The following is a 22039-nucleotide window of genomic DNA, read 5'->3' on the forward strand; positions in this document are numbered from 1 at the left end:
AGTGCTGTTACTTGGCTGGAGTCAGCTGGAACCAATCTGGAAGGGATGAGAAAAGCTTTGATTCTGCTTGCTGATTCCCTTCTTTGGTTGAGAGGATTTCTCTGATTCTTCTCCCCAAAACCATAACCTTTATGGCCAAAATGTGAGGAGTAGTTTTCCTGGCCTGATCTTCTCCTAATCACCCCACTTCTGGATAGGGTTGCCAACTAGGGACCTTTATAGAGGACATGCAACTGTTTTGGGGACCAAATTACCTTTTTTCCCCTTTCTTTCTTTTTTTGGCATTAGGAGGAATTGAGACTATTTTGGGGACCAAACAGCTTCTCTTCCTCTGTCTCCTTCCCCTTCCTACTGACCATCCATCCAATGGGGGAGCCAGAGTAGAGATTATGCTTCAGTGGCAGGTTACAGATCCATGCGATGCAGGAGCACAGATAGGTGGACCCGGCAGGAGCAGCTTGGCTTCCTTCATGTAATGGCAGCGGTGGCGGCGGCAGTGAGAAGTTAGCACTTAGCTAACTAACTTTATTCAGTTAGCAGCTACCCCTGCTAACTGACTCCTGCTAAAGTGGTTAATATATTCTATTTATCATGGGGAGTGCAACTGGTCCTGTCCAACCCATCACAGAATTCTTTCAATGGTAGTGTTAATTTGTATTTCTTTTTAGATTGTGAGCTTTTTGGGGACAGGGGAGCATCTTATTATTTATTTTTATTTGAAAACCACCTTCTGCTGAAAAGCTGTATATAAATGTTTGTAGTCATATAGTATAGCAAGCGAGTGGGAGGCCATACAGGCAGAACTGCGCCAGCATGCAAAGAGGCTGGCTCGTCAGCTAGCTGGCTACCTTGCCTCGAGCCAAGAAGTGAAGTTCTGGCCTGGTTGGGGAGAGCAGGCTGAGTGATCCACGGGGGAGAAAGAGAAAGGACTGTGTATGTGGTAAACCTAACTAGGAGATGAATTGACAGTGAAGAAGCAGGGGCCTTGAGAACTCAGCACCTAGGCAGCAGACTGAGCAGACATACTGCTCACTTGGTCATCAGCTTCACAGTAGTCAGCTGTATCAATAAACATGTGCAAAGTGGAGACTTTTTGGAGACTTTTTTTTTGGTGAAAAGTGTCCTCTATTTCCACTTTTTTTTGGTGATGTATATAGACTTTTTTTCACCATCTGGACCTGGCAACCCTACTTCTGGAGGAAGGGGTAACCAGACCCACCGACCCATCACTTGGAAAGTCCCCCAAGGTTTCTTCTGGGTCAGACTACTCCAACAGGGTCAGGCCTTGGCTGCCTTTCAGGGTCAGAGGTGCACCTACCGTAGGTAATTTTGGAGCCTGGACCTAAAGGCCTTTGGAGCTCCCCTTCCCCCACACTGCTGCAAGTCAAGCACCATTTTTTAACAAGTAGGTTCTTGAGGCACAAACCATACAATCCAGGACAGACTAAAGAGGATTTGGGGACCCGCAGGGGTGTGGAAGCCCTGGACTTGTCCCCATAGCTAAGCAGGGTCTGCCCTGGTTGCATATGAATGGGAGACTTGATGTGTGAGCACTGCAAGATATTCCCCTCAGGGGATGAAGCCGCTCTGGGAAGAGCAGAAGGTTTCAAGTTCCCTCCCTGGCAGAATCTCCAAGATAGGGCTGAGAGAGATTCCTGCCTGCAACCTTGGAGAAGCTGCTGCCAGTCTGTGAAGACAATACTGAGCTAGATAGACCGATGGTCTGACTCAGTATATGGCAGTTTCCTATGTTCCTATGACTTCGGGCCCAGAGTCCAGGGATAAGCGCACCTCTGGTCAGGGTTATCTTTCCACATCACCAGGAGACGCCTTCCTTATGTCATGTGGGAGAAGATGCTCAAGCTTCTCATCTGTCCCATAGTTGGTAAGCCCTACACTTCCATATGTTTCCAAACACACTCTTTCACTCACTCATTCAGCCAAATGCTGTGGTAGTTAAACATTCACTTGATATTGATTGAGACAAAGCAAACATCTCTTGCTTTGACATTCTGCTGCTGTATGTACTAAGTTAAGTAAATACTATGTGAAATTTATCTTGTCATTTAGCAGAGACAAGCTTCTAGGCTTTTGAGGCCTAGTGTGAGATTTTACTTAGCATAACCAGCACCCTTCCATTACATTGTCACCCCAAAAATGATTATGCATATAATCATTGCATAATATATGTCAGGGGAATATCACGGACACAGATTATGCATCAAAGGTGTGAAAGGGGCTACAAATGCTACAATTAACAAGGCATTCAAAAATGGAGAGTTGCAGCACTGAAGCTGCTCCTCACCTGGGGTGCCATTTGGTATAGATCCACCTCTAGCTACCAAAGCAACAAGATGTTTTCAAGCTGTAGTCATAAAAATAAGATTTGATTCTGTATTTAATTGTGTTATTTGTTTTTATTGACATTTTATTGCGAGACACTTTAGAAATGTATTTAAATTGAAAAGTGGGGTATAAAACTCTGGAATAAATAAGTGTGCTTTTTAAGAAACAGGAAACATTTCATTTGAAAAATAGGCTTCGGAAGTCAATTAGTGGCTTTCACATTTAGCAGAACTTATGGGAAACTTTTTTCATTTGTTCTGAGAAAATTCTGTTTTATGTAAAGCAAGATATGGGCTGATCTGTAACCAGATAGTGATTATGGAGAGATTCTCCTCCCTCTTTTTGTTCACTGTCATATAAAAAGGATGTTGGTATCTTACTGGATCATATGCTGCACCTCCTCAGAGCAGGAGCAGCTGGCTTTTTTCACTAGCTGCATCTTGCTGCCCCAGCTGTGATACTTGTTCTCTCTGGCTGTTGCTGATCTGGCAGTTAGTAATCCTTGAGCAGGAAGATGGGCAGACTTTCTTCAGCACATCTTCTCAGGGAAGGTCAGATCAGATGCCACCAGAGAGAACAAGTAACACAATCAGCTGCTGCTAGCTAATAGAGTACTCTGATCCCATTGAGGAAGGAGAAGGCATGGGGAAGAGAAGTGGGTCTGGGCAAAATGAAGGGGGAACAGATGCTTAAAAAGGTTCCCCAACCATCTCAGGCCAGTGTGAGGCAAAGCAGAGGTTGGGGAGGTAGAGAGAGAAAATATTATTTTACCTATTTTGTATATGATCCTCCAGGATTTAAATGAGATAGTACTTCTGAGGATTCCTCTGTAGGCTTTTATTTTCTAATCAGTGGAAAGAATACATTGGAGCAGGTCACAAACTATTTTTCCTTAAACATGAGTAGTTTGTTTCTTCTTGTGCACATGCTTGTGTTGCAAACCTGTGGATGGTCAACTAAACTGGCAGCAATTTATGGCATATCTTTTGCAAGTTACCAGTGTTGGGGAAACTACTGCTGGAAAGATCTGTTATTTCTTGGTATATACATGTTATATTTCTCCGTGTGAGTGGAACTTGGGACTTCTTGCATATAGGGGGCAAAGGTAATGTGAATCTGTCCAGTGCTCTTTTGTTTTTGTTACAGTCTTGAGGGACCTCTGTGCTGGGTCATAGGCAGCCAAGTATGGAGGAAGTTAAAATGCCACAAGGATGCTTTTGGGGGCTAATGGCGACACAAGCATTACACCTATCCTGTGGCAGCTTCATTGATTGCCAGTTTGCTTCCAGACCATGTTTGAAGTGCTGATTCTGACCTTCAAAGCCCAACATGACTTGAGACTGTGGTATATTTCTGATGCCATTCACTCATACAGATCTGTCACGGTCCTTTGCTCTTTTTCACAGGCCCTGCTTTTGGCCCCACCACTGACACAGATCTGGTTAGTGGGGACCAGAGACAAGGTCTTCTGAGTAGTGGTTCCCCGTTTTGGAACATCCTCCCAGAGGAGCTTTGCTAGTCTCCCTCCCTGATGAGTTTTATCAAGAGCTTGTAAACCCTCCTCTTCCAAGAGGCATTATAAATCTGGTTGTTATTGCTTTTAGTTTTTGTTGATCTTGGTTTTAATTTTATTTTTATTGTATTGTAGCTTTTATCATAAGCTGTCATGAACAGCAGTGTGCTGTAAGGGCAGGGCAGAAATATTTTAATATTTAAATAGGTAAGTGCAAATCCTGGCAAGATTGGGACTGAAATTGGATGGAGTGCTTGAGCAGATTCATAGGAGCATCAGTTTCAGGCAGGAATCTGAACTGAGAAATTTATTCAAAGGGCAGGGGATGGACTGCAGTGAGGATACCAACAGGAAAGTGGATGGAAAGACAAACAACTAGTTTAGCAATCTGCTCAAATTAGAAGGAAACAGGCAGGCAAGATGGGAGAGAGAGAGAGGAACAAGCAGGCTAGCAGAAGGCAAACTTAGGAAACTGCAGGACCAGAGTATAATTGTTGCCAAGGGAAAAAAATGGGCCTGACCTCAAAGTATTTATAGCCAGGCCAAGTCAATAGCTATCAGGGAGATGGAGCCATATTGCGACTTGGGAGAACAATTCTGCCTCTTATTTCTCAGCTTTGCAGCCTTGCGTGGCTTCTTGCAAGAGATTCCAGTGTACAGAATAGGAGGCGCATCATCTGAATCCTTTGGTTGACCATAGTTTAATGAATGTCTTGTCTGAGGAAAACTAGGGGCACTTCCAAATTGTTCCTTGTAGAATTATCCAGTTATTGCTTTCCCACTTTCTGCCACATGCAGAATTGCAACATTTTTTCCATTGAAATAGAAGCACTGTTCTCATGATCATTAATTGGGTAGGAGAAGCCTACTACCCAGGTTCAGGAGCTGTGTGTTCTCTCTTATTCCTATTGTCTGTGAGTGAAAAGCAAGGTAGGAGGGGGAGGAAGTGATCTGTCCTACCCAGCTCTTCAATGAGGTAGGACAAAAAGCCCACCGACCCAGCTGCTGCTTTACAGACAATCACTTCTTCCCCCTCCTACCTTGCTTTCCCTTCACAAATGATCGGAAAATGGGAGTGCACACAGCTCCTGAACTTGGGTAGGAGGCTTCTCCTACGTAATTAATGATTGTGAGAACTAGCCTAGTGTGTCTTTGGGTGCTTTCTTGTGCTATGTCTCATTCACATTAATGGGCAGTACATAGCTGCACCATTGTTCTCAACAAAATCGGATTTGTTATGCTAATTGTGCTAATTTATCTCAGCCATGAGCCATTTTTGGAAGGGCAGTATATAAATCAAATTTTTTAAAAATTAATTTTAATGCAGGGAAAATACAGGTGGCCATTGGATGGACAAGATGTGGTCTATGAGACAAAACACCCTGTCTGCAAGTTCACTGAATCCAATAAGCAGTAGAACAAAAAATAAAAATTAAGAACCGCATATGTACAGGTGAAACTCGGAAAATTAGAATATCGTGCAAAAGTCCATTAATTTCAGTAATGCAAATTAAAAGGTGAAACTGATATATGAGACAGACGCATTACATGCAAAGCGAGATAAGTCAAGCCTTAATTTGTTATAATTGGGATGATCATGGCGTACAGCTCATGAAAACCCCAAATCCACAATCCCAGAAAATTAGAATATTACGTGGAACCAAGAAGACAAGGATTGTAGAATAGAACAATATCGGACCTCTGAAAAGTATAAGCATGCATATGTATTCAGTACTTGGTTTGGGCCCCTTTTGCAGCAATTACTGCCTCAATGCGGCGTGGCATGGATGCTATCAGCCTGTGGCACTGATGAGGTGTTATGGAAGACCAGGTTGCTTCATTAGCAGCCTTCAGCTCTTCTGCATTGTTTGGTCTCATGTCTCTCATCCTTCTCTTGGCAATGCCCCATAGATTCTCTATGGGGTCAGGTCAGGCGAGTTTGCTGGCCAATCAAGCACAGTACACTATATACTTTTCAGAGGTCCGATATTGTTCTATTCTACAATCCTTGTCTTCTTGGTTCCATGTAATATTCTAATTTTCTGGGATTGTGGATTTGGGGTTTTCATGAACTGTACGCCATGATCATCCCAATTATAACAAATTAAGGCTTGACTTATCTCGCTTTGCATGTAATGCGTCTGTCTCATATATCAGTTTCACCTTTTAATTTGCATTACTGAAATTAATGGACTTTTGCACGATATTCTAATTTTCTGAGTCTCACCTGTAAAATACATGCCTTAAAAAAACCCAACCACAAACACTGACTGGTTGTTTTGTCTTGGGATTTCTATAAGCAATTGTCTAACTTTATGTGTTTCAGTAAAATCCTGTGGAACTAGCATAATCTAAAAGCTGCATTGCATTTGAAAGCTATTCTCCCCTGCCTCCCAGCTTCAGCCTCCATAATGGCAGCCAAATTGAGTTCTGTTCGGAATGCAAAAATGAAAAACATTCATGTGCAAAAATGTTTTTTAGACTGGTGGGCATTTTTGTGGAAGATTGTATTTGTAGTCACCTAGGATACAAAGATATAAGATTAGGGCTGTAAAATTTAATCAGTAGATATCTTCTTTATATATAAAAGCCTTAGGATGTATGTTTTCAAATCCTGTGGTGCATGGCACATCTTGTGAGAGTTGAGAGAGAGAGAGAGAGAGAGAGAGAGAGAGAGAGAGAGAGAGTTGTCCAGAGGAGAGAGAAGGTATGGAGTAGGGCTGAGTGGCAGACAGAGGGACAGCTGCTGCCGAGGAGGAGAGGATGAGGAAGAAGAGAGGAGGTAGCAGCAAAGAAAGAAAGAAAAAGAAATTGTGTGGCAGCATCCATCGCCCTGCCGAGTCTTGCGAGGAGGGCGGCCGAGCTGGGGCAGAAGAGCACACTGAAGGCCATCCGGGCAGGCTTCGGCTCGGCCGTTCTCCTTGTGAGGAGACTGGGCAGGCCAATGGAGGCTGGCCTGAGGTGTGCTTTCCCACTCCAATCTGCCGTCCTCCTCACAAGGAGACTGGGCAGGCCGACGTGATGGAGGCTGGTGGTAGGAGCCGACTTAGGCCATGATGCCACTCCGGCTGGGGTGGGGAGAACTGACTGCGTGCGTGGGGAGGGACACTGGCTGAGTGAGGCGGGAGAGTGGGGGAGGTTTTGCTGCCTCTACTGCCATCCCGGATGGCAAGGGGTGGCATAAGGTGGCGAGGGGAGGCAGGTCAGGGAGCCGGATTGTCTGGGGAGGGGAGACAGACAGAGAACTAGGGTGCAGATATTCTGCGCAGGGCCAGGTAGTATCTATAAATTGTCTAAAGATGTAGTTGCATTTTTTTTAACCATACCCTCCATCCCACTACATTAATTAATGAGGTTGAAATGGAAGGGATTATTGCCTAGGGAAGACCCAGGCCTGACCTGGAAGTATGGATAGCCAGGCCAAGACAGTAGGCCCTATGGGAGGGGCAGCCATGTTGAGAACTCGGAGAACAATTCTGCTCTTTCTGCCTCCACTCTGTAGTCTTCTTGAGTGGCTCCCCAGAACAGGTGCCTCATATAGCAAACATATAGGAGGTTTGAATCCTGACAGGTTGTTTTTGGTCCTCACAAGACTACTTGAAAGCATACTACTGACCTCCAGAGACCCATAGTCCAATTTAATGAATGCCTTGTCTGGGTGTTATTCATGCCGTGGGGTATCTGAAGAGTGAATCTGCTTCGCAGCAGATTTGCAAGATGTTTAATTTGGGGGATTAAATAGACAGTTTACATAGGGTTGGCTCCTCTCTGCAATCCCTGGCAGATCTTTTTTCTGTGCATTCCCACTGGCTTACTCTGGGGTTTTTCTCCAACCAATCACAAATCACACCAGAGAGGAGGAGAGTGAGAGAGCTTTGTTGTTGTTGTTAGTTTGAGCTATGGAGGAGCGGAAGACTGGCATGACAAGTTGCCAAAAGTTCGATCAAACAGCAGAACGCTTAACCCTTGCCTTCATCACCTCACATTCCCCCCACCCACCCACCCACATCCCAAACAATTCAAGAGGCAGGGAAGTTTAAAGCAGAAATTGGAGCTTTCTCTCTGTGGAATCAGCACAGACAAAAAGTTACATTCATTCTGCATATCTAAAGCCTATGTAAACTACCCTTCATTGAGTTTTGAAAAACTCCAAATTACTGGCATGGCCACTCCACACATCAATGAGAAGCGGCAGGGCATAACAGAAGCCTTGGATTTTTTTCTCCAAAAGCTGCTGAATCTAGAGGATTTTTAAAAGCTGGACATGTTTCAGGCTAAGCCAGAATGTACAGCCTCGATTTGGGGGGAAACAGAGTCCCATCTGTACTGGTCCCTGATAGCCTGCAGCTGCTTTGGGGTAAATGCAGCTAATATGTAGATTGGCCCACTCCATTCTAGAGGAGATTCGAAATAAAAGCCCTGTGTGTAAAGCCTCCTGGGGAAAATTAGGGACATTTCCAGATGTGCTCCTTGTCCAGCTTGTATGGATAGGGCCATGCAGATGCATTGCCTGCCTCCCTCTGTATGATAAATTAGATTAAAAAGACATGTAAAAGACTGTTTTTCCTTTCAATCTGTATCTAAAGCTAACATATATGTATATTTGTTTGTATGCCACGTTTTCATATGGCTCTTCTACAGCGGTATTCAAAGCAGTGACAGATTGGATTAATTTTACATTTCAGGGTGAAGCCTTTGTGGCTAACTTTCCTTCTACCACGAAGAACTGTAGACAATTGAAGTTGACAGTGCTAAATTGAAATCAATGTCAATATATGTTTTTAGTCTGGAACTTCCAAAACGCTGATAGGATATCTGATAGGAAATCAACTGTTCCCCCCCACCACTCTTTTTTTGTAAGCTTGTGTGCTTCTTTGACACTTGTGTGCTGCTTTTAAAAAGGGAGCAATCTCTTTGTTTATATATTACTGACTACTAATGAAGTGTATGGATAGGCACAGAACCTCTGCAAGCCCCCATCAAGAGTGTGTGTGTGGGCATTTAGAAGTGTTGAGAGGGGCCACAAGACTTACCCCCAAATGTTAGCTTTGCACAGATGCCTGGATGCCCCCCCCCGCACCGAAAGGCACTCCAGAAGAAGCATAGATTACCTACATGTTACAGCCATAGAATGCCTGAGTGAAGGTTCCAAAAGGAGGTTCTTCTCTTCCTGTCAATCAACAGGGCACAACAAGAACATTAGAAGTTCTGGGGGAGGAGGGTGAGATAAAGAATTGGGAGAAGGGGATGATGGAAGGAGGGAGCAAGGAAAACTATTGGCAGTGGGTGAGGTGACGGTGTGAACAGTTACACAAGACAAGGCTATATAAAGAAAATAAGGGGGAGAAAATGTCAATCACAAGAACAAAGAGAGGACAAACAGAAACACCTTTTAACCAAAAAAATAAATAAATGTGAAAGCAACAAAATATACTATACCAAATAAGAAAACAAATAAAACTGGTCCTCCTAACCCTACATTTCACCTTCTGCTGCCCATCAATGCCCTGTTCGGTCTCTTCCTCACCAATATAACACATTTGATTTCAGATTGGATGTGGCATTTTTGTCACGGGTTCCTGTCCTTCCACTTGTATTTCAGATTCCTGAAGTGATGGGGGTAAAAACTATATAGAGATGGTGTTTACTTCTAATAATGAGTGTTAATCTTTGGGCTTTTTCAGAAACAGCCCCACCATGTAGGACTGGGTTCATGAGCCCTTCCTCACTGTACGTAGGCTCTGTAGTGTGAATTAGTACTGTGCATGTAGGCCTCATTCACACAATCAGTTTGCTGGGAAGAAAGAATGCATAGATCCCATAGTAGGCAATGTTCAGATGTGATTGGGTCCTTTCTGTATTAAATTGTAAGTTATTCAACATTTAAGAGAAATGATGTGGTTCCTTCAGTAGCCTAAAAAATGCACCTTTAATAAGGTTTTGGACATATGCAAATATAGATCTTTAATAAATTAGTTAAGACCCAAATGATTAGTCAGCTAAAAAACTATAATCCTTGATAGATGAAATATAAACACAATATACCAAGAAATATCAGGAGTGGTGATCATGTCCAAAAGACCAGCCATCACACTTTTAGCTTTCTTTTGTTGGACACTTTTAGAAGCTGTGCTAGGCATATTCAGTGTGTCTATAAATCCTTCGGATTATACTGCATTAGTTGACAAGAGTTTAAACTGTCCAAGTTTTGTGAAGTTTATAAAAGCTTCTAAGTTCTGTGGGAATTCTGTGGTCTAAATATTCGTAAAGAAGAATGTTTTAAAATGACTTAATAAGATACTGTTCTGTATACAGTTTCTTCACAAAAATGTGCACATGTAACATACTTGCCACTCTGGGCTCTTTTAGTTGTTGAGAAATGAATGTAGATTCTACCCTCACCTCTACCAATCTAAAATGTTACCTTTTAATCTGGTCCAGAGAGGGTCTCTGCCATATTTCGTGTTGGTAAAACTTGTACTGTATATCATGAGGAGTTGGAAAACTTCAGAATCCAGAAGGCTGGGAGGCAAGGTCTAAACGTTCAGTGTCGTTTCTCACTTTCTGGAGGCAACCTTTCTGCACCTCCTGACCAGCTACCCCACCCTGAAATGCAGGGGAACTTCAGAAGTGGTGCCTGCCTGACACAGCCTACTAAGACTAAAAGGTCTTGCATTTCCAGGAAGCCTCATACATTCAGGCAGACCTTTCTAGTAAAGCCCAGGTTTGTATAAAACTTGTAGACCATATGCTTAGTGCAGTATAGGCTCAGCCCCCAGAAACCACATATAGAACATGCTGTGAGAACCAAGGCATATGCCCCCCTACATCTGTATATGTGTACACCCCACCCACACAAAACATTTGCTTTTTTGTGATGAATAAATTGATTGTACATGGCCTTGATGTGTATGTGTTTATGTATACATGCCCAGGCTTAGATGATATGGGCCATTCACAAAACCTATCAGGCGTATGGGCATGGGGGAAGGCTTTGCATTTGCGCCCTTAACCTTGACGCTGAGCTGGGCTTCAACGCTGCGTTTTGTGCCGCAGCACCACCAGGACCCATATGGATCCTGGCAGTTCTCACAGGCAGCCAAGCTCAGGCTTGGCTCTCTAAGCCTGGGCTTGGCTGCTCATGAGAACAGCCTCTATATATTCTACACATGATAAAAGAGGAAATGTGTGCCAGATATGTATTCTCATACTCCGTGATTTGTAGAGCCTATACCCTAGTAGGTTTGTGTGAACTGACCTAAAGAGAAACTCTGTCAATAAACCTTTGTTGAACAAATTTGGTACATATTTGTACCAAATATTTTGTACACATTTTTAATAGAGCATTCCCAGAAGAAGGAAGGAACCTTGTGGGCTCATAAAGGGAGAGGAATTTCCAAAGGTATTCAGGACCTTAAGTTGTTCAGGTCTTTGTGGGTTATCACTAGCACTTTGAATTGTGCCTGGAAGCGCTTAGAAAGCCATTGTGGGTACTCACAGCAACACAGACTGAGCAATTTCTTTCATCCCCATTTTTGGATATTTATCGTAGTGAGCTTGAGAGATCTGCGGTGAGCTGCTGTGCAGGAATGGCTCACAACATGCTACATGTAACCTAGCCACTTTTCTTCCTGCGATGTTACTTTCTCATGCAGAAGCAATTAATTATACAAAAGCCAACGTCTCTTTATTAGGGTTCTTCCCAACAGGTTTCCTCAGCAAGAGTAGCACGAATTATGAAATAGATAAAGAGGGTGCGCTGCCATATCCAGTTTTGAAACCTGCCTCTTAAATGAAGTTTACTTGATTGTGTGACAATGTCGGCTGCTTTCAGATGATACTACAGCACTGGTGGGTGCCTGCCTGTCGCTGGGAGTATCTCCACAATGCACTGCACATTCACACAGTGCATTGTGAGAGTTCCCAACCCCCGCACAATGGGCTGTCTGGACGTGCAATCTGTGCACCCTGACCCTCCCAGACCCAACTGCCAGATCATCTGCAGGGAAGGTGAGCTATTGCTGCCTTCCCTACTGGCTGCCCTGAAGCCCTCTCACATGACCGTGAGAAAAGGCTCAGTCAGGACTTTTAACCTGCTTAACAACCCCTGCTAACTGAGCAAAGTGGCACCTTTTAAAGCTTCTCTTACATTTAGCAAGGGGAGAGCAACTGTCCCTGTCCAAGCCCAGCACAGCATCTTTCCAGTAGTTGTTGCTGGTATCTATCTTATGTTTCTTTTTTAGATTCTGAACCCTTTTGGGACAGGAAGTCATTTTTTAAAAATTATCTCTTTTTGTATGCAAACCATTTTGAGAACTTTTGTTGAAAAGCGGTATATAAATATCTGGAGCTAGAGAGAGACTTTTTAGATCATGAATCATGTTGGACAGGAAACCATTTTTCTCATTCCTTATGCTATGCTTACTACTTTGTGAACTTAGTGTTTTGGGTGTTTTCTTTGCTTTTGCTGAGATGTGGTATATACATATTTTACAGAAGAGGTATAGACTAGTGTGGTCGTTTGTGGTATTTTGCTTTGCACTCACATTGACCCATCTACCCTTTTTCAAAGTAGCCATGCTCAACACAAAGATTGGCATAGTTTCTGTGCATGTTGAAAGCATCATGCACATTGATTGAAGATGCTTGTCACTTACAAGAGCACCTTCACTCTTGCTTTGGACTTGTTGCTTTGCTTTCTGTGGGTCTGTTTTGGAAATCTAGCCTTTTCTCCACTAGAAGAAATCTCTTAAAGTGTTACCTGTGTTTTGAGTGGGTACAGCAGGCTAACAGGTTAATTATGGGCTAGAAAGGTCCATATTAAAATAATGATGATAACAGAGGGAAGAGCTTTAGAGTGAGGGGGAATCCTGGATAGTGATTGGCCACTAATCTGCCTATCAAAGCCAGTGAGGAGGGGGATCACAGCTCCTGCGATGTTGCAGCTTGAGGTGCAGAAAGCTAAATTAGCCGGTAAGTGAGAATGTCATTTGCATTAACCGCCAACACAGCATCAAAACTCTGCTCAGTGAATAATTAAATCTAGATGTTGTGATAATTTGGTGGGGGGGGCTGTTTTTAACTGAAAATCAGCCTTTCAGGCCATCTCATCTGAAACACAACAGAAATTGCGGGTCTGGTACAGCTGCTTCTTCCCACTGTGACACAGCCTGACTGGTTGCTGGTTTTCTTTGCAAGAACAGATCTTTTAAAGAAGGAATCCATTGATGATGCGAGCGGCAGTACATGCAACACTGGATAATCATGCTGTGTGTAAGAAACCAGGGACGCTAGAACAATTTGGTGATGCTTGTTTTTGTGTTTATCTGCTTTCTGTGTTTAAATCCTAACAGAAACCCTTGCACTGTGGCTTTTTGAGGGTTAGAAAATTTATTTCAAAAGCAGCACCTTTTGTTGTTACTTGAAATTATATAGTCTATGTTAAATGTTAGATTGTTGTTTTGTGAGTTCCTTTTCCATCACTAAAAGGCTTTTGTGCATGTTTCATTTGTTTGCAATATATGTAGAGACATAATGCATGAAAGTGCTCTTTTACAACCTATGTTTGTTTCATTGGGTCTCACGGGAGAGAGATTCCCAGAGGCTTGTGCCCTTACGTAACCCTCCCTTCCAGACATTTTTGGTTGTACCAACCCACTTCCCAAACCACTTCTTGAGAAAGTGAGCTGCTTGGTTTGGGTTATGTTTCCCCCTTTGGCCTGTCCCCTCTTGTCATTTGACTCACCCAGGGCTTGTACTGGGGTGGTTCCTTTTCTTTATTTTTTACTCTCTGATCACACACTTTGTTTAGTCTACTCCTTCCAAGAGCACATGGCCACAATCCCTAGTTGAGCCAAATAACAGATGGAATAGGGTTTGAGTCAGTACAAGATTGTTGTGTTTGCCCTGAGTGGATTGCCTTAACCTAACCTTGTCCCATACTCTGTATGGAAGTATAAGAGAAATTGCTGCCTTGAAGAGAGTGCTGGGGGGCGGTGTCAGAGGGAGGGCTTGAGGCAATAAGAGACTATGCAAGGAACAGCAGAAGGTGGGATAGAGGTTCTGGGGCTTAGTGGCAGGAGAACCAGTGGTCCCTCTAATTTTTTTTCATCTCTGTGTGGAATGAGTTTTGCTCTGGGCGGCAGTATCAAGGCACTGTGTGCAAACATGCATTCAGAGTGGGGCCTTCCTAATTCAAACTGAGCGGGTTCTAAAATGAACTGAGCGGACATCAGAAAACTTGTGAGCTCGCTCACGTGTGCACGCCTTAGAGGGAACAGTGCTGAGAACCGTGAAGAGCTGCTGCCAGTCAGTGTAAGGCAATACTGAGCTAGATGAACCAATGGCCAGACTCGGTATAAGGCAGATTCCTGGGTTAGGGATGTGCACGAACTGAGGTTCATGCACTGGTTCAGCAACGAACCAGTTCGGATGAGGTCTGAACCGGTTTGGTGCCGTGGGGAGTGGGCTCTTTTTTAAAAAGGAGAGCAGGTCTGCTCTCTGCTGCTGCATGCAGCTTTCAGCTGCAGCAGCACTTGTCCCAAGAACCCCTGTGTGACGCCAGCACACACATGGCATCCGTGCATGCAGTGTTTGCATATCCCTACCCTGGGTTCTTCACTGCTTTAACCAATTTGCTAATTCTTTACTATCTACTTCTCCTCTTCCTCCTGGAAGCTCTTGAGCAGAGCAAACACAAGTTTCACTAAGAGTGAGCCAACGGATAGCAGAGGAGGTTTTGGTGGAGAGGGGAAAATACTGCCCATCCCTAGCTTTCTCCTTCCTAGCCATTCTTAGATCTTGAGCATCTGGTATGAACACTACTCCAGATACTGAACATAGATTTTCAGTTACCATACTGTCCAGGTTACAGATAGACAGGAGCCACAAATGAAATATACAAATATATTATAAAGTCAGCCATTTTCCAAGGGGAGGGCAGAGTTACACACTTGAGAATTCCTGCCTTTTCTTCCATATATGGTAGTTTCATATAATTCTGTAGAGTAGCCAACCACCTAGTGGAGAAAATTTAAGGCACAGTTAGTTTGCAGTATATTTTTAAAGCAGGGGGTATGTTTCCTTTCAACTTTCTCATAGAAGGCTTGGAAATTGCTTGTTTGTATGTATCTGTAAGTGTTAAAGCTTGGTTTACAAAAAACAAATGTTGAAACAATTGTTTCACAAGCACATTGATTTTATAGATTGAAATGGGTATGAAATAAAAATAATTTTATTTATATAACACCGTTCATGTACATGATGTTATACAAATAATTAGAGAACAGGTCTTTGCTCTAGGGTGCTTATAATATAGATTTTGATACAAGGGGAAACAGTAGAGAAAGGGGAGGGACATGGAGGCGGAGTAAACAGGAAAAATATGTGATTATTTCATTTACATATACATAAGCTTAGTTACAGCAGGGAAGGAGGACTGAGACATTGTGCCAAGTATTTCACAGAAAAGGTGGCTTTTAAAAAGGAATTTGAAAGTAAGAGAGGAGCTAGGGTTGCCAATTCTGACTGAAATTATATCTGGAGATGTTGATTCCTCAGTATTTTCCACAATATTCAACCTTTAAAATCTCCAGGATTGCTTTCAGTGGTCACATGGAGATTGAGGCCGATTCCTGGAAACTCCAGCCCAGTCCTGGGGAATTGGCAACCTTAAGAACTAAAATAGCTTCTCTCACAAATGCTAGTTTTATGTATGTACTGAGATTTCCTAGTCCCTTCATAGAAATACGGTCCCCAAGATTCCTTGATTGGGAGCCATGACAGCTAAACAGATTTGAAACTGGTTGAAATTTGCTGTGTTGATGACTTCCCTATTCATTTTCTGAGAGAAATATATGAAACAAGGGCTATGTATACTATATCACACTACAGGCTGTAACTATTTTAAATCTCTTGATTTCACATAATTTTAAGCAAGTATGCTGCTTGGGATGAGATGTTTAAAATTGCTATTGTAGGCTCAAAATTAATTTTGAGGAGCAATTGTTTCTTCAGTCGTTAGACAAAACAGCACAAATGAAAATGAAATGGTAAACTGGGTATTTATTTATTTGTTGCATTTTTATACCGCCTTTCTGCCTTGACAAAGGCACCCAAAATGGTTTAAATATTAAAGAGGAAATTACATAAGATTAAAAGCATTGTTGTCTCAGGCTGTTGGTCTTTTCAGGAGCTAAGAGCTTGCTGGCCTGGGTGCCTCCTTTCTTGCCTTCCTCCCAGGGCACCGTGGTCTTTCAGTACTCCTAGGAAGATAGGAGATAGTCATCAGATATCAGAAAATCCTGTCCTAGATCTACAGAGGCCAGGTATCTAGGGAGAATGTGTCTGACACTATAATTTTAGGTTTCTTCGTTCTGGGATCTAGAACAGGTATTTTACAAAAAGTTCTGTAACTTTTTACATGACATTCCACAACACTACAGCTGTTTTGCATTATCTCCCTTGAAAAAATTAGCAATGCAAATTGCTGAGCCACTAGAGAACATTTATGATGCAAATAATGAAATAAAGTCAGGAAATATAAAAATTATAGTTCTCATGGTAGCATTAGTTTGCAGTGGCTGAACTCACAGTTTTAACTGCTATAATGTTGGATTTAATATAATTAATGTATAATATGGCATATGCTACATTAATTATTTGTAAAAAGCTATTGTAAAGATTTTATAGCTAGTGCATACAGTATTTTGGATGACTTGGCTGTAACGTGTTTCTGCTGTGTGGCTTAATTCCTGCCAGCAGAAGCAGCTTAGCTGTTACATTTTCTGATATTTTGTTTTAACTGTTAAAACTGCTAGTATTTAATATTTTATAAAAGGCTGAAAGTTTTGCAGCATTACAGAAATAAAAATAAATCTTTTTCCCAAGGAAACTACAGTTTGACATCTGGATTCATAGTACTATTAAGCTGAAGGCAAGCACTTGAATTAAAGCCAACTGTCACCTCAGTACTTAAATTCTTTACTGGCCCACCAAGCTGCAACAGCACAGTTAACGTATATCTCTACAGAATGCTATGGTTTGTGGCGTTATCGTGGTGTAGTAGCTGCTGTACTCCCTATGAGTTTTTATTAGCTGGAAAATCAGGTTTTAGAATCAGGTTGTTAATTTACCTCAAGACAATGGCCTAAATCAATATACTTCAGATTAAATAGTTTTCAGATTGGGTTTGTGCTAAAGGTGTTACGTTAAGGTGTTTTATATCTAACTAGGAAAATACCTGTGAAAATAATATATGGAAAATTGGCTGTAGTTCAGTGGGAGGGTGAGTTCCAGCCTCACCTCTCCATCATGGCTGTTCTTGTCCCGCCTTTCTTTCCCTCAGCCTCAGGAGTGACTTGAGGACAACTAGTCAGGAGGAGCAAAGGGGGAACAATGAACATTATTGGGGGCGGGGGCAAGGATTTTGCTATACTTTAAGTATACAGAGGCAATGTAATTAATGTAATTAGGATAATTAAGTAATAATTAATAATGTAATTAAGATAATTAATTCATTTTCTACCTACTTGGCTGCACTGATTTCTGCAGGTTGTTCTGGGCTAGAGGAGTGAGTGAATGAGGCTTCTTCTTTTTTTTTTTTTTTAAAAGGCCTTTTGAATAATTCAAGCAATGTTGTACTATGACTATATTGTCTTTGCTGTAAAGTTACAGTCTGGTGGAACGAGTGGGGTGGGTGGGAAATATTTTGCAAGGAGTTTCCACTACCCTTTGCTTGGAGTCCTGCCTGGCCTCAGTTTTTCCTTCTTCCCATCCCTTGGGAATTTTTTAATGCATCATATTCACTTTACCTCAAAGCCTCTGCCTCCATCTCTTCTTTCATTCACTTGCATTCTGTGTACCTCAGCTTTGTGACCAAATTACAGAGATGGCTGCCAAATTATGGACTTGTGTATGAAAACATGGCCTAGAGAGGGTGCATCCTTTCGCAATCAGCAGTGTTTACTGGGAGGGTTTGAATTTATTGCCTCAAACATTCCTCAGCCAACAGCCCATTTTTAAGGCCCAAAGATTCATAGAACTGCAGAACTGAGAGAAAAATGAAGATAAACACCCATCAATACCAGTCAGGTTCTTCTAGCCACATTCATACCACATATCATCTCCTCCCCAGATAGATCTAATTCAGGTTAATTAATTCAATTTGATTAACTACATGAAGTTAGTTAACTTATTTGATGGATTTATGTCCAGTGCCTCCCATACATTGTGGTGTTGTTTTTTAAACTTCACCCAACTTTTACTGCATCTCCTCATGTAGTTTGAATCTTCATGAACAGCTATTTTAGTATGGGGGCTGCAGTTGGAAGTTTTCCCCCCAAACCTGGGTGCACATATATGGTGTTCCTTGCATGGCCCTTTTGATCATGGCCAATTACATTACTTCTAAATTCTAAATGATTGAAATAAATATCAAACTAAGATCATTATGCAAATATAAACATATGCCACTGATATTTAAAAGAATGGACTGTTCTTGGTTTTTTATTTGGAAGCTTGGGTATAGATAGACCAAACAGTTACAAAGGTTGATTAAAATTAAATTAAGCAAATTAAGTATGCAGAGCAACTTCCAAAAAAGCCAGAAGTTAGTTTTAAAATGTGATTATGATTACAGTTCAGGGCAGAGGGCACCTGTTTTAAATTAAATGTGTGTGAATGTGCATGTGTCCATATGTATCTCTACCCTGAAGGACTGAGGAGCAAGGAACCATCAATTTTGCTTTTGCTATCATATTTAGAAGAGGGCAAGAAGGAATGTGAGGGGCCTGGAATTCAAGTCCTATGAGTAGGATGTGCTCAGAACTGGTTCTGTGCACTCCCTGGAGGGCGGGGCGGGGTTGCTTTAAGGGGCAGGGAAGGCGCTTCATACCTGCCAGCTCCTGCCCCACTGCTTTCCTCCCGCTGGCACTCCTCCAAAAAGAGGGCATGCGGGGCTGCAGCGTACCTCCTTACAGCCGGGATCAGCGTTGGCACGCAAATGGCTGCACATCTGCAATGCATTTTGCAACCCTGCCTTGAATCAGAAGCACACAGTAAAAGGGAAGATATCCCTCCCAACACATAACACACTTTTCAAACATAGTCCAAATGGCCAGAAAATAATCACTGACCCAGAAGAATCTGCTGCCAGCCACAGTGCCTGTGCTGCAGTAACATCATTGGCATAAGTTGCTCTCTCACATACAATTTGGACTCCTTACTTCCTAGCATTGCAACGGCTGCCCTTAGCAGCAATTGTAGCCATAAGCACAACTAGAGCAACTTCAGCCACATTTTGACTGAATATACCTTGCAATACAGATTGCAGAGTAGTGGGTGAAGTACAAATTAGTCTCAAGGCCAGACATGGAGCTCATCACAGTAACCACCAAGAAATCTCTCTCTCTCACACACACACACACAAATGCCACTGTCCATTTCCCGCCAAAGCATTATATCTTAAACAAACCCAACCACAACTCACAGAAGGCAGGCACTCAAGTTCTGCCTGTCAATCTGAGAGCCAGCAAACCCAGAAAGTTATAGCAGCAATAGCATGGCATATTGTGCTTGATACTGAGAAAATAAAACCACAAAATCAAACTGTCCTTGATTCCTTCCTTCTCTCCTGTTATATCCTCTTCAAGAGGCTATAAGGTTTCTCTCTGCCTCTCAGTCCCTTTGAATACATTTTGAAATTCTCTCCAAAAGTGTTCCCCCTTCCTCCCCTCAGCCAAACAAGCCAACCAAGAAGGAAGGCGATTGCAAGCCAACTGGAATCCAGTTACAGAAAACCAATCAGCAAGGGAAAAACAGGCCTCCAAAATGGCTCTTGGAATGTCAAAATGTTTCAACTGAAATGGGGGTGGTTCTGCTCCAAGCTCGAAACAGGCCCTTTATTTAAAAGGTGTTCTGTTTTGAGCTTGAAACACTCAAAATGGCCTGTTTCGTCGGAACATTTCACCGTTGGAACATTCTGCATATCCCTGACCCACAGCGTCAGAAAACCTTCTCCGTGCCTGTTCCTTTCCCCTTCTGTGCAGAGCTTGTGTGCAGTGCATGTCTCTAGCAATGCGCATGGGGAAGTCCCTCTCACACAAGACTATGCCTGGGCTGCAAAACTCCCCTTTATTATATGGGGATGGGCATGCCTAGCATGAGTAAAGTACCTGAAAAGGAGAGCAATGCCCTCCTGGAAAGGCACTCCAGTCTGCATATGCTGCTTGATACTTAGGAATGCAAGTTCTGTTGGGCTTTGTTTCTACTATAATAGCATGTTCTATAATGAAGTCCTTTGGCTCAAATTAATTTCAAATGATCAGTCACTAATGGCAGATTTATATGAACAAATATTGCAGATATCGATTACTGATAAGGACCTGTCTCTTTTATGAAGCTCCAAGTCTGCAGAGATTAACCATACTAAATAACTACAGGCAGTAACAAATGACTTGATCTTCAGGCAGTTTATAGAATCAGCTTCAATTAGAAACACTAGCACTTTACAGAAACTGGAAGGAAGCCACCAATTCCACAAGGCAGACATAGTTCCAAAGGGTATACAGAACCGGCAAAGGGCTACAAGGATAGCAAATCTATGGATAGTGAACACTGAATGGCCAAACATGTGAGGTTTCTTTCTGTCCAGCAAAAGGCCCGTTCCTGTATTCCAAGATGCAAAGATGAATGTAGGATAACAGTATAATCAAAGAGTAAAAAACACAGAATAATAGAAGACCCATGGTACAACCTGTCAAACAAGGTTGGGGTGCAAAGTGATCAATTTAGTGGCAAAATGTTGTCAAATAACTTCATATTAGTTTGGCAGCTATCAAATATTCCATAAAGACAAGAATGACTTTTTGCCTACCTTTTTAAACATGGTGTAGAATCATAGAAGATTAGAATTGGAAGGGAACACAGGAAGCTGCCTTATACTGAATCAGACCATTGGTCCATCTAGCTCAGTATTGTCTACACAGACTGGCAGCAGTTTATCTAAGGTTGCAGGCAAGAGTCTCTCTCAGCTCTATCTTGGAAATGCCAAGGAGGGAACTTGGAACCTTCTGTATGCAAGCATGCAGGTGCTCTTCCTAGAGTGGCCCCATCCCCTAAGGGGAACATCTTACAGTGCTCACACATGTGGTTTCCCATTCAAATGCAAACAGGGCAGACCCTGCCTAGCAAAGGAGACAACAAATGCTTGTTATGACAAGACCAACTCTCCTCTAAGAAGTGCTCCTCTCTTCTAGTCCAACCCCCTGATCAGTGCAGGAAACTGCTGCAGCACCCTAATACCTGTTCACCCTCAGTCTGAAAACCTCCAGCAACTGATTGAACAGCTCTTACAGTTAGGAAATCCCTCCTAATGTCTAGTCTAAATCTGCATGCTTGTCATTTCGACCCGTTGGTTCTAGTCCTGCCCTCAGAAGCAACAGAACATGTCTGCTCCTTCTTGGTGATCTTTCCCCCAAACAATCCTATGGGGATTTGAGGGGAAAGGTTAAAAATAAGTTGAAAATCGCCCACTTGCCCATTTCTTTTGTGGTTGGGTGGTAGGTAGCATCCATCATGCCCTACCACCCAATCCTCTTTGGTGTCCCTAGGAGCTATGCATGGGGAACAATGGGGTGTTTTCTAGTTTCCCCATTGTTCCCTATGGCCCAAACACTTGAAACATTTTATTTATTTATTTATAATATTTCTTTATACTGCCTGATATGTACAGTTCTAGGTGGTGTACAAAATTTTGAATTTGTTCCATTGAAACAACTGGTCAGACCGGTCTCTTTCAATGAAACATTTTGGCCATTTGTATTTTGTTTCGAGCTTAAAACAGAGCACAAAATCAGTTTCATGCACATCCCTAGTGGGTAGGCAGTGAGCACAGGAGAGATATATGATGGACATTCCAGTGGTAATGCACTAAATGGTAATGTAATAATAGGTGCATTAAAAATGGTGCAGATAGATGTGAGAGGAGCATGCCTTGCCATGATGTCACAGGCATTATGTAATATGTGTCTATGATGCTAGCACAACCACCATCTCCACAGCAAAACAGACATGGCAATCACTATTTGACAGCAATGATACAATGACACAGCAATACCCCAATATCAGAAGTGTTTTCCAGGGTAATATTGTCTAGGTGGTAGTGATGGGTTTCCAATCCTC

General features: G+C 42.5%; 1 protein-coding gene and 1 long non-coding RNA gene across 27 annotated transcripts in view; one reads left to right on the forward strand and one right to left on the reverse strand.

The window, feature by feature from the left end:
* Positions 1-22039, forward strand: part of CACNA1C (calcium voltage-gated channel subunit alpha1 C) — an 852604-nt gene that overhangs the window by 110591 nt on the left and 719974 nt on the right. Inside the window, exon 1 of one of the 26 annotated variants that reach the window (XM_053254995.1) lies at positions 13107-13128. The exons of 24 other annotated variants lie outside the window; for them this stretch is intronic. The gene's annotated coding sequence lies outside the window, so the exon portion shown is untranslated. Of the gene's footprint in view, positions 1-13106; positions 13129-16874; positions 16899-22039 lie in introns of those variants that run through there. One more of the 26 variants, XM_053254994.1, reaches the window with a different exon arrangement.
* LOC128326993 (uncharacterized) lies at positions 14751-17200 on the reverse strand. Its single transcript, XR_008308389.1, has 3 exons — positions 17100-17200; positions 16006-16122; positions 14751-14877 (listed from the first exon to the last, which is right to left on the reverse strand). It is a non-coding gene; the product is annotated as an uncharacterized LOC128326993 (long non-coding RNA).

This window comes from Hemicordylus capensis, chromosome 5 (assembly GCF_027244095.1).
Source record: "Hemicordylus capensis ecotype Gifberg chromosome 5, rHemCap1.1.pri, whole genome shotgun sequence".
Lineage (NCBI taxonomy): Eukaryota > Metazoa > Chordata > Lepidosauria > Squamata > Cordylidae > Hemicordylus > Hemicordylus capensis.